The sequence below is a fragment of the Ostrea edulis genome, chromosome 7 (assembly GCF_947568905.1).
Source record: "Ostrea edulis chromosome 7, xbOstEdul1.1, whole genome shotgun sequence".
NCBI classification, from domain to species: Eukaryota; Metazoa; Mollusca; class Bivalvia; order Ostreida; family Ostreidae; genus Ostrea; species Ostrea edulis.
The window spans coordinates 12,460,346-12,474,471 of NC_079170.1; the positions used below are offsets into that span (position 1 = coordinate 12,460,346).

Consider the following 14,126-nt stretch of genomic DNA (forward strand, 5'->3'; position numbering starts at 1 on the left):
TATTAATATAGCACCCTTTTCATACACTATGTACGCTCAGAGGTGCTTTACGATGCATATATACCTTACAACAGAATGTTATACACATAATACATAGAAAATAAATAAAACATTAAAAGTTGTACCTATCTTGATTGTACATATAAAACATGAAAACACCATAAATATGCTAGATAAGAATAAACATCAGTTTCAGGGCGTATCAAAATAGTAATAATAATGAAATACACACACTCACACACAGCATATAATGTCTCAGGTATAATACATTAAAGCATACAATTCTTATTTTTTTCTTTTAATAAAACATCACAAAATGGTACTCGAAAACTAAGACACGCAGTCTTTAGTTTTCAGTTTTTCGCAGAATCTAACCTACAGGAATGTCCTGGAAAACTTGTTGGAAAAATGTGTTTTCAGTGAGTTCTTGAACGCACACAATGTTCTACAGTCATTTACATGTACTGGAAGGGCATTCCACAGTTTTGGAGGTATTGTTCTGAAACACTGATCCCCGTACGTTACGGTTCGACTTTTTGGAACAACTAAAGTGACTGATTGTTTTATAAACCTAAAATTTCGGGTAGGCTTATATACATCTAGTAATTGTTTGATATAAGTTGGGGACTCATCATGAAAGGCTTTGTAAGTATAAGTAAGTATCTTATATTGTGTCTTATACTGCACAGGTAACCAGTGTAGTTCTCTTAGTAAGAATACCATTACCCCAAGTTTAAACATTAATCTAACTGGTGATGGGAACGAGAAAATACGTGGTGGCAAAACTCCGGTGGTTGCAAACCACCGTCCATATGTGTTCCCTACCCAAAAATTGCACTTTGCACTCTTCACTGACGAGTCAAGATTCACTTTTTCCTATTTCTCGCCATTAAAGCATGTGTGGGCCGTATAAAATCGACGCATTTCAACGTGCCCAACTATACCCAAGAATCTACCCACTGTGCGTTAGGTACTTCAGGAACAGTAGCAGATTATATCCATGGCGGAAATAAATGCGTAATGATCTTTATGCATCGCATAATTTGAGCAAGAACAAATGTTAATAGGGACAGATTCGTTATTTAGAAAAATGTAAATGGCGGTATCCTCTTCAGCCTTGATATTTGTTTGTCAACGTGATGATGGCTATCTTTATATTCATTGTATTATCCAGGCGAATATATGTATATGTTCTATGAGTTGTAAAAAGTATAAAATGCACATTTAAAATAAAAACAGGATTATTACTGAAAATGGGTGGTTGTGTTTTTTTTCCGTGTCACTGATTAGAAAGTAAGAATTTGATTTCAGAATATGCATTACGATCTAGCTTGTTTTGTTCTTTTGCATTTTACTTGCCGTACCGTTTCAATATATTTCACATGTTTACATACGTCGCTTTTTGTAGGTGAAGTCTCACTAATTTTGAACTCTGCATGCAGCTTATAACGGTCCAAATGAGGATTGCTAATGGTGCCAACACCCACCGTGACACGTCACATCCGAAAGAACCGTGACTTTCACTTTTCATGCCGGCCACGTGCCGAAGGAAGTGTCACTATAGGACTTTTACGAGAAGGGCTGACTTCAACAGTCAACGGATGTCTTGGACATTTGAGCTTGAGTATTGCGTGGAAACATGATATTGTTAAATATATCATGTAATATCGAATTGTTGGTATATTATACGGTATGTCTGTTATGTTTTGAACTCGATTTATGTGTAAATTTTACAAAAAGTCATTTCATTTCGAATGTAACTTTATCATGCAGGAGCTTTATGTTTTCTTTTATCATAAAAATGTATAAAGTTGACTTATAGCTTTATTGAATCAAACACTTACGAGTACAAGAATTCAGAATTACATATAACATTTGTATTAGCTGCAGATTTGTACCTCTCTGAGAAAATATTGGGACAGACCAAACAGCAACATACTCACTCCTTATGAAAACCCTTGATTTAAGGCGCAGAAGATTTTATGCACGGTTGAGGCCTTATATCGCTGTGTTTTTTTTTTTGCAATGGCGTCTCAAAATATCAAAAAAATCACAACATAGTCCACTATCCTTGTGTTCAGGCATTCATTAAAACCTCATTGAGACAGGCTACTGACAAAAAACAATGGTACAGGAGTTTCAACAATCTCGGCTAAAATAAGCATTTCGCAAGTGTTATTATCGGTATAATGATTAATTGTGCCAATACAACCTATAATTGAGTCAAATGCTATCTGACGTATTTCATACCAATTGTTAGACCGTTCTTGATACACTGATTTGACTACAGATTATTTCGTTTACCTGATCCCACCCCTGGTATTCCTTAAAGGAGCTTTGAGATTGATCACTGTTCCTTATCATCACCATTTATTAAGTGAAATCTCAAAGCTTCAAATATTTGATTTGATATCTATGCATTGTATTCAGATGAAATATACACTCGGTAATCATTGATAATGAACAGTAATACTGAAATAAAAATCTTAAAATACGTTCTTGAGTATTGAAAAATAATCCTGGTACATCATGAAGCCTAGTCTCATCCCCAAACCCCGTTAATCCGTTTTCAATAATGGCATGCAAAACAGAACTTGGACAGGAATGAAGACCAGACAAAAGAAAGCCGTGAATCTAATTCAATATTCACATCTATTCAAACAACTATCATTTTTCGATTTTTAACCGAACTGGAATTGTTTCATCCAAAATATTTGCCGAACAAGTATTAACAAATATGCTATTTAAATGCTTTATAATCATATAATCATTATATAATAAGCTTGACTTTGCCCTGGAGTCAGAACATTTACCCTGGCGATCATAAAATTTACAATTGCGGTAGAGGCCTTCCTGTTTTACATGACTATGCGTTTAGTTTCTCACAGATGTGACGTTGCATAGGAAATTTATAAAGATTCGTCAATGCGGGTCATTGTCCTAAAGATGCTTCATACTAATTTTGAAAAGAATTGGAATGGTTGTTATGAAGAAAAAATTAAACTGTTCAATTGTTAATGAAAGACACCGGACACTGACAAATTCTGTAGGTCACCCGTGTGGCTAAGGTGACCTAAAATATTTGTTGGGATACTAGTTCACATAGAATTTACTGTTTCAGAATAAGTACGAGTATGGAAATGAACCGGGGTTCGAATTAACCGGCTACCAAAAATGGCTACATCAACAAACAAAATCATTTGAAACTACGAGTTTTCAGTTCCCATGAGTCTTTAATGAATGTTTGAAGGTGTGTTTGGACATAAGTATAATGGGAAAGTATATTGAAATTTTTTACATTAAATTTTTGAGACGGCGATGCAAGAATACAGTGATTTATGACCTTAACCGTGCGAAGAATTTTCTGCTCCGTAAATGGAAGGTTTTTATCAGGGGTAGATCTGATCTTCCCAGTTTCACTTCAGATATGCAGCTACATCTGTATATTCCGAAAAACATAAATTTTTCTTCTTCAATTAATTACGAAAAATCACAACTTTTTATCTTCACAAATGATAAAAAAGAAATTTATTAAAGATTTAAAACAAACCATGAAGTGATAGCTACTCTGCCATAAAATGGACGAAAAAAATCAATTACGAAATTCAACCAAATTTAACCTCAATTCGAGAGAGAAAAATTCACAAAGTCCAATGAAATGACTCAATTTCCAATTTTTCTAGACACGAGATCAAATATTCGTCGTTGTGCATACATCATTAACTTTTCCAGGGTACTTAAAGGACACATCTCGTGTTTTCAAAGTATACAGAATTATATGCATTCTGTCTTCCTTATGCTTATAGAAATTAATTGTAATAGTTCGTTCGCTGAAGTATTGCGATAATTAGCCACAATACGGACTTAAATCTAAGCCCCGATTTCAAAAAGCCTAGTTAATTAGATAGGTAGTCACGTGGTACAGTAACGTCATATGCGACCTTCGTCGATCAACTTGTTGTAAAAGTAGTGTTAGATATTTTTAAAAACTCGGGTTTTAGGGGCCTAATTTATTTACCATTGATAACATTTATTTCGATGTTGACAAATTTCCCGAGTCTTATATCTTTTAGCCACCAGTGCATACAAATAGCGACCCAAATGTAGCGAGAAAAGCGAGTATGAAATCTGCATAAATTTGCGAGTATATAATGTTTACATGGGATCACTGTCTAAACACAATTTGGTAATGCCATTTCTGTAAACAACTGTAATTAGCGTAGTTGCTTTTCTAAAATAAACAGTGCAATTATTATTAAATTTATTTTTGGAGAAGTTAGATAGGCCTAAATTATGATACGATTATGTATCATTGACAACTAGGCCTACTGCCACGGGTGCATTTCGAAAAAAAAAAGAAAGAAAAATAATAATAATGATCAAACTTAATTTGAAAATCACAATACATTAAATTATTTTATTAAAGCAATTGTATTAGGCCTAATCATTATCTTTTGTTATCAACACGTTGTTACTTAGGAAGTGGGAGCGCGGCGTGCTGTTGTTGTAAACACGTACACGTTCCTTAAAAAAAATGAAAGCATTATAATTCAATTCAAAGTCGGGAAATATTATATTTTATCATTTATAATTGAAAGATCAATTATCTTTTATTTTTAAATTTCTCTTTTTTAAAACTACCAGTTGGTAGACACTGCAAGCAAAGTTCTGCCTATATGTTGTTACAAGGTGAAGGTCAGTTGGTGCGAGTGTGTATTGAATTCGAGAGCAAAACGGAAAGCATATGCCGTAGGCCTATATGTAACAGTGCGTAGCTTCGATAGAACCATTTTCTCGCAGTTTATCTACGTCTTTGTTCAAGTGCTTGTTTGAAAAAGTACAGGGATAAATTCTACTGGGGGGTTTTATGGCAAAGTCGTTGTGCCGACAAAATATATTCACGTCTTGTCCCTCATACCTTCCTTCGAAAATTGAAAAAAACACAGTCGAAATCCTCTCTACTGACAGCAAGTACACCCTTAAACGGCACAAAACACCCCAATGCAGTGTTATTTACAAGCTGTTAATGTGATAATTGTTTGTTTGTCAATTAAATCTAATCTGTTTATGAAATGGCTTTCAACTGTTTTCAAATCTTCTCGTTCGAGGTCGCATATGACGTCACAGATAATGGCGCGTAAAATATCGAAGAAAATATGCATATCACAAGATTTGAATTTCATCGCTTTCAAGCTCGAAAACTACGCAAACTGTTTCATTTAAAATACATGTAAAGTAGTTTTAGGCATGAAATGAATTAATTTTGCTGAAAAAATTAAAAAGTTTAAAAATATGCGATGTATCCTTTAATCACTTATGTACTCAACAAACTTGACACTGATTACTTATATTTTATACATTTGAAATAAAAATGAAGGTATGCATTCTTTAAGATTTGAAATACACGTTACATTCTTTGTACATTTCAACAGTAAGTCCTATACTGACTCCTTGACACGCGTTTATTTATAAGATGATACCATTACAACTAGGCATCTAAGGCCTATCACAGAATATACCACAGTAGGAAATGTAAATACAACCGAGAAATAAACACGTAAACGCAGAAAATCGGCGTATGTGAGGACTGAGTGAATACTTAAGAAATAAGGTATCATTTTAAAATATTTATCGGGATATAAATACGGGTTGGTCACGTGATCAAATTCCATAAAGCCCGAAAATTTGATCATGTACCAACGCGTATTTATATCCCGATAAATATTTTAAAATGATACCTTATTACTTATATTTACATTTTTTGGTCGGTAACATTGCTGAATTGTGTTAACAACACGATTTCATACATTTCAAATTGTTGACGTCCACAACGAAGCGTCATAGATGTTCAAAATGACGACAACACAAAACAAAGTTCCATAAAATGAAGAACTCTCTTAATTATTAAGACGGCAGAAAGCAAGTATATCAACATATACTTATACATTTACTCGGGAGTATATAATGGGAAATTCTTTCATATGTCTAAATTTAGGGGGTGGGGGAATTATAATTTAAATGGGGGGGGGGGGGTGCGCAATGTTACACTTACAGTTGTTATGCGCTTTCACTTTTGAAAAGTGAAAGACGTTGAAGACCGACTTTGAAAGATATTCTGTGGATATTACGGAGTTAACACAAGACTGAGATGGAGGAACATGAAGAACAGGTGGAGGGGGGGGGGGGGGGGAGAGGGAGTCGTCAGGTGTAGGCAAATCATTTATAGATATGACAGAGAACGCAGCTCAGATGAATCTCCGGAAAGAACTGAACATCGCAGAGAATGTGGAACTACACGAAGGTAAGGGACGGTTTGGATTTGGATTATAATTGTTGACAAACATGAGCTAACTGAACGCTTCTTTTGACTCGATAAATTTCTTTAATAGGTTTTTAACGACGCCTCGCTTCGATGTCCCGACATAAACTTGGAAACCGACATCAATCACCTATGGCTGCTGTGGCACGGAAGCAGTGTGGTGTGTGTTATGTATTCACATAGGAATTTGAGTTATCTCTCTTAGACCATGTTAGTAATCAAGGCGATCCGTCTCTGTTTGAACGTTATTGGTTCCGTAATTTATAATTCGTAGTTCCTGCGCACGAGATTTGCTTGCTCCAAGCACATATGTAACAAATTATGGATTGATGCCTCCCTGCACTATGTGTAAGTTGCATTTTTTCTCAACAAACATTTTTTCATGATATTGTAAGGTATGAAGTCTTTTAGCAATATATATATATATATATATATATATATATATATATATATATATTGGTGCAAGTGGTTTACTATGCTCAAGGCTAAATATTTGTTCCATGTCGGTAAAGTTAACTTTCATATACATTGTTTACCAGATTTTGAACCCAAGTTTATCATACCTAAGATGCCTTGTATAAAAGTAACTCGGGGATTATATGTAGAATATTTTGATTATTTATTTTAATTATATCTTTGTCGATGTAACGTTCATGTTATTGTCTAAATTGGAGTGTCTTTGTATCACAAATACAACATATTGTGAACAATTTTTCATTTTGTGTATTTCAGTTATTTACCACAATGCACAGTACGACTTATATAGTAATAAACTTCATTGAAAGAAAAAACATGCTGACTATATTGTGGTTAACATCTGCAAAAAGGCAGAACAGTAAATAAACATAACCAGGATCATTGAAGATATGACACTATCTTCATGATGGCAACAGAGACACCTGAAACCAGGGATCCCGAAATTCAAGGACTACGGATGGTGCGGCATACAGAGAAGGCTAAAATATTGTTTGACGAACAATTTGTTAATCTTCGGGATAAATTTGTGACATCATGCAGGGATATAGAGGACATAATCGATTCGTTTGATAGTGAGTGTTTTGATAGAATATATCTTCGTAAGATGGAAGACAATATGAATAGTGCATTTAAGCGATTCATACTTATGTCACAGAATTTCATGAATTTCCTAGGAAATGCTCAAACAGAACGATCTTTCAAGGAAATGGACGCACATGTTAAGACATATAACAAGTATTCAGAAGCAGTACAGATTTTCCGAGATAGACTTTCTCAAATTTTACTGGAAGTTGTCGAACGCCTATCCGATCAATTCGAGACGAGGTCAGCTATTTCAGCATCTAATCGTTCTAACGCCTCTTCAGTCGCAAAGCAAAAAAGGATCCATGCAGACAAGCAACATGTACGTCTAAAATTTTTTGAGGAACAAGCTACTCTAGAAAAACAGAAAGTGTCAGCAGAAATAAACATAAAGCTCTCTCGTGAAAAGGAGGCTGCTGCAGTTGCACAAGCTGAGGCAGTTGCATTTGAGCAGTATGAAACTGATAGTGTTTGTGACAGTTTTAGAATTAAAAAAAGAACTTGATGCTACGTGTATTAAAACTTCCCGAACTGAAGACTATGTCAAAAGTCAGGCGACATACGCTAGTGATTGTGCTTCTCACCCCGACACCAAAGACATTCCTCGGACTTCATCTCAAAAATTGAATCCTAATGCTATTCCATACGAAGGACCCATTACAGAGAACCAGCATTCCGTTATTCAGGATATGAGCAACTATTTGCTTAAAAAAGACTTATTAATACACAGATTTAGTGCCTTCGACGATTCCGCCATAAATTTCACAGCTTGGAAAGTAAGTTTCCTTTGTATTATTAAAGAACTTAAGGCTACTCCCCTTGAGGAACTTGATTTACTTACCAAGTGGTTGGGCCAGGAGTCCAAAAAAATTGCATTGTCTATCAGAACAGCGAACGTGTGCGATCCTCAAAGAGGACTTGATTTGATATGGAACAGATTAGAGGACAGGTATGGGAAACCAGAAATGGTTGAAGCATCATTAAAATCAAGTTATCAAGATTTTCCTAAGATAACGGAAAATGAGCCCCGTCGGCTCTACGATTTGCTGGACAATTTATACGAGATCGAATCAAACAAGAGTGACACAAGCTATTCATTACTACTCGCATATTTTGACTCATCATCAGGAGTTTTACCTATCGTTACCAAACTTACGCATCAACTCCAAGAAAAGTGGGCTTCCAGAGCTTCTCAGTACAAGCGAATTCATAAAGTAGCCTTTCCCCCATTTTCATTTTTCATCACCTTCATTCAGGAAATGTTTGATCTTAAAAATGACCCCGGACTTTCAGTAAATCAGAAAATTCAGAACGAGAAGAAGACTACTCGTGTCATTACTCGTGATTCACACATTGAGGAGGAAACTTCACCTCCAAAGGCTCATGGTAAACGATGTCCCATACATAAAGCCGATCATGCTTTAGACGAATGTAGAGTATTTCGTGATATGACTTTAGATAAGAAGCGTGAAACTGTCATGCACTACAACTTGTGTCTTCGATGTTTCAAGGGTAAACACAAGGCAAATAAATGCAAATCGAATGTGAAATGTGAAAAATGTGGCAGTCGTTTTCAAATGACAATTATGCACTACGACAGTGAGCGAAAACCAAAAGTAGATCATCAGGATCATGGCGGGGAGACTACTCCAATGGTTATAAATCAAACCATACAAAATCGTTGCACACAACTTTGTGGGAAAATCGAAGGAGGAAGATCCTGTGGAAAAATACTCCCAGTGAACGTATATCCGTCAAATGAACCTGAAAGGGCTAAAAGAATGTATGCTCTTATTGACGATCAAATAAAACACTTGCAACGCCTAAATTCTTTGATTCATTCGACTTGGAAGGACAAACATGTATGTACACACTATCATCATGTAATGGAACCATAACCATTACTGGAAGGACAGCAGAAGGATTTGTTATAGAAACTGTATCGGGAGATCAAAGACTTAAGTTACCTAAAGTCATAGAGTGTGACGAAATTCCAAATATTTGGTCGGAGATACCTACACCTGACATCGCAGAGGCTTACTTTCACCTTCGAGATATTTCATCACTCATACCCGAATTTGACAATTCTGCAGGAACTTCATTGTTGATAGGAAGAGATATGACTCAGGTTCATCATGTTTTGTCACAGAGAATTGGTGCTCCAAACGAACCATTCGCACAGAGGCTTATTTTAGGATGGACAATTATTGGCGAAGTGTGTTTGGGAAAATCTCATATTCCAAAGTCGGTCAACGTAAGAAAAACAGTAATTCACGATGGCCGTAATACCATGTTTGATCCATGTGACTCTCAATTCACCATTACAGAGAAAACATCATTTCATCAAGATGTATTTGCAACGACTCCATTTGATGAAACACCAGGACTTTCAACAGACGATCGAGTCTTTCTTGATATCATGAGCAAGGAACTGCATGTAGGACCAGATGAAAAATGGACCGCCCCTTTGCCATTTCGACCTGATAGACCTGCATTACCTAGCAACCGTGCTCAAGCCTATCGAAGGGCTGTGATATTGGACAAGTCATTTCAGACGAACCCGTCAAAGAAGGACCATGCTATAGAATTTATGAACAATATATTTAAGAAGGGACATGCGGAGATTGCACCCCCTCTACAACCAGATGAGGAACATTGGTTTTTGCCAATATTTGGTATTTATCACCCGATGAAACCCGGAAGGATTCGTATGGTTTTCGATTCGTCTGTGAAATATCAAGACTTGTCTTTGAATACAGTGCTTCTATCTGGACCAAATATGACCAACAGTCTCATTGGAGTATTAATGAGATTTCACATGGAAAGCATTGCAATGACTGCAGATATTGAACACATGTTTCATTGTTTTGCCGTATCCTCACACCATCAAAATTACCTTCGTTTTTTCTGGTACACGGACAATGACCCAGATAAACCCCTTACAGAATACTGAATGTGTGCCCATGTATTTGTCAATACACCTTCCCCAGCTGTTGCCACCTTCGGCCTTCGACAAGCAGCTATCATTGCAGGACCGGAATTTGGAAAGGATGTTTATGAATTCATACAGAGGAATTTTTATGTGGATGATGCTCTTGTTTCATTACCAAGTACACATGAAGCAGTGGATCTATTACAACGTACACAACAAGCACTGAACCCATGGAGGACTTAGATTGCACAAAATTGCATCAAGTAATCCTACGTTGATGCAACATTTTCCTACTAAAGACTTAGCAAGGGATCTCATAGATCTAGATTTTACCAAGGAGGAGCTACCTGCGCAAAGGAGCTTAGGTCTAGTATGGGATCTGCAAACTGACTCATTCGGATTCAGATTGAATTTGGAAGAAAGGCCATATACTCGCAGAGGGGTACTTTCATGTGTAAACAGCCTTTATGACCCTCTTGGCTTTATCGCTCCGATAACCATTCAAGGGAAAATACTCTTAAGAGAGATGATGCAATCACCATGCATAGATTGGGATGCTGACTTACCCGAAGAATATCTTTCGACATGGCTTACATGGACACACTCGCTGAGCATTATTGAGGATTTGAAGGTTCCCCGGAAATACTTATCCATTGGATTTTCAGAACTTGGGAACAAACAAGTTTTGATATTCTCGGATGCATCAGAATTAGCTATATCGGCTGTAGCTTACCTACATGATAACAGAGACAGCTCCCTAGGATTCATCATAGGAAAATCTAAAGTTGCTCCAAGGCTAGCTTCTTCTGTGCCACGTTTGGAATTATGTGCTGCAGAGTTAGGAGTCGAGATTGCTTGTATTATCCATGATCAATTGGACATTAGCGCTGATCATTTCCAGTTCTTTATTGACAGTAAGATAGTATTAGGATACATCCACAACCACACTAAGATATTTTTTTTTACTTATGTGAATAACAGGATTCAGCGCATCCTCAACTTTACCTCAGCAGATCATTGGAACTTCATTGCAACCAATCAAAATCCTGCCGATCACGGTACTAAGCCTACCTCTGACAGAGCTGTCTACGACTCATGGATTTGTGGACCTGTAGAATGGCTACAATTTCAGGACATAAACTCAATTCAAGCTCCAATGTTTGAACTTGTAGAACCGAACTTGGACAAGGAAATAAAGCAAGAAGTTCTCATTAATAAAGTGCACTCATCTAGTCCACCATTTGGTACTCACCATTTTGAAAAGTTTTCTTCATGGAGGAATCTTGTACATGCTATCGCCTCATTGAAGTTATTGGTCAGGAGAAGGAAACGGCGCAGTGAGAATGACAAACAAATAGGAGATACAGAGGAAGTCAAGATACATGCTCGCAAGGACGCGAAGGAATTCATAATTCGTTTAATTCAGAGTCAAAATTTTGGAAAGGAAAGAGATGCACTTAAAGATGGCAAAATACTCCGTAAGGATAGTTGCATTTCTAAACTGAATCCATTTTTGAACAATAAGGATATATTGCAAGTTGGTGGCAGACTGCGACATTTTGAATTTGACCTGGGTGAAAGAAATCCAATTCTTATGCCTGGAAAACATCGTGTTTCAAGCCTGTTAGTTGTACACTATCATGAGGAAACCCATCACCAAGGTCGCCATATAACCGAAGGTGCCATAAGAAATGCGAGATGGTGGATTACAGGTGCCAAACGTTTGATATCCTCCATAATACATAAGTGTGTGAAGTGTAGAAGAGGACGCGGGAAGTTTCTCAACCAGAAAATGGCTGATCTTCCAACTGAGCGTTTGAAATCATCGCCTCTTTTTACTTATGTTGGAATTGATTGTTTCGGTCCATGGAATGTGACAACGAGAAAAACACGTGGCGGCAGCGCAGACTCCAAGATATGGGCTGTGCTCTTTACATGTTTGTGTTCAAGGGCTGTACATATAGAAGTGATTGAACAAATGAGTACACCGTCATTTATTAATGCCTTAAGACGTTTCTACGCAACCCGTGGTGCTGTAAAAGAATTCTACTCAGATAGAGGAACGAACTTCATTGGAGCTGTCCGTGAACTCGGAATCTGCTCAATAAATGTGGAGGATCCCCCTATTCAGAACATGTTAACAGAAAGAAACACTGTGCGGAAGTTTAACACTCCCTACTCTTCACATATGGGAGGAACATGGGAACGCCTCATAGGAATCACACGTCGCATTTTAGATGCCATACTACTTGAAGTAAAACACACCAAGCTAACACACGAAGTGCTCTGTACATTTTTTGCCGAGATTGTTAATATTATCAACAATAGACCTCTCGTACCGGTGTCCAGTGATTCCGATTTACCATCCGTACTTACTCCAAATGTTTTGTTAACACAGAAGATTGGGGACTTGTCCGATGCCCCTTTGAACCTTAATGTGCGCGATTTATACACTTCCCAATGGAAGATTGTCCAAGTCCTTGCTGACAGGTTTTGGGAACGTTGACGCAAACAGTATTTACAGTCTCTACAGTCGAGCAACAAATGGAAGGTCAAACCAAATATTCAAGTTGGTGATGTCGTCATTCTAAAGGACAATGAACAGCATAGAAACTTTTGGCCTCTAAGTCGCGTTACCCGAGTGTTCACTAGTAGGGATGACCTAGTTCGCAAAGTGGAAGTTGTCACCTTCGCAGATGGAATTAAACATACTTATGTCCGACCAATTACTCATGTGATTCCACTACTTTGACTTTACACAGACTAGATGTATTCATCGCTTTACGTATTTTGTTGTAATGTTTCACATTGTGTCTTCACATGTTTCATGTAAATTTGGGAAACTTATGATATTTCATATCAGGCGGGGAGTGTTATGTATTCACATAGGAATTTGAGTTATCTCTCTTAGACCATGTTAGTAATCAAGGCGATCCGTCTCTGTTTGAACGTTATTGGTTCTGTAATTTATAATTCGTAGTTCCTGCGCACGATATTTGCTTGCTCCAAGCACATATGTAACAAATTATGGATTGATGCCTCCCTGTACTATGTGTAAGTTTGCATTTTTTCTCAACAAACATTTTTTCATGATATTGTAAGGTATGAAGTCTTTTAGCAATATATATATATATATATTGGTGCAAGTGGTTTACTATGCTCAAGGCTAAATATTTGTTCCATGTCGGTAAAGTTAACTTTCATATACATTGTTCACCAGATTTTGAACCCAAGTTTATCATACCTAAGATGCCTTGTATAAAAGTAACTCGGGGATTATATGTAGAATATTTTGATTATTTGTTTTAATTATATCTTTGTCGATGTAACGTTCATGTTATTGTCTAAATTGGAGTGTCTTTGTATCACAAATACAACATATTGCGAACAGTTTTTCATTTTGTGTATTTCAGTTATTTACCACAATGCACAGTACGACTTATACAGTAATAAACTTCACTGAAAGAAAAAACATGCTGACTATATTGTGGTTAACATCTGCAAAAAGGCAGAACAGTGTGTAGGTCTTAATGTACTTTGACGACTTATCGGCCATACATCCTGTGAATGACCTTTTTACTAAAACCTAAAGTTTAGCAGTAGGTACAATTCCGATGACCAGGGTGAAGTTGTAGCAGACGGAATTTTAGACATACAATAATAAAATATTGTTTACAGAAATGCTTTTATCAATTATGGATGAAAGTCCACTGCTTGGAATATAAATAAAACCGTAAATACATTTTGTGATGTTGATTTCATCTATTGATAGATTTCTGTAGTAAGTGAGAGCATGAATGGTATTTTACATGGTTC

General features: G+C 36.6%; 1 protein-coding gene across 1 annotated transcript in view; it reads right to left on the bottom strand.

Moving 5' to 3' along the window:
• Positions 1 to 14,126, bottom strand: part of LOC125654246 (interferon-induced protein 44-like) — a 129,154-nt gene that overhangs the window by 12,625 nt on the left and 102,403 nt on the right. The gene's annotated exons all lie outside the window — the stretch shown is intronic.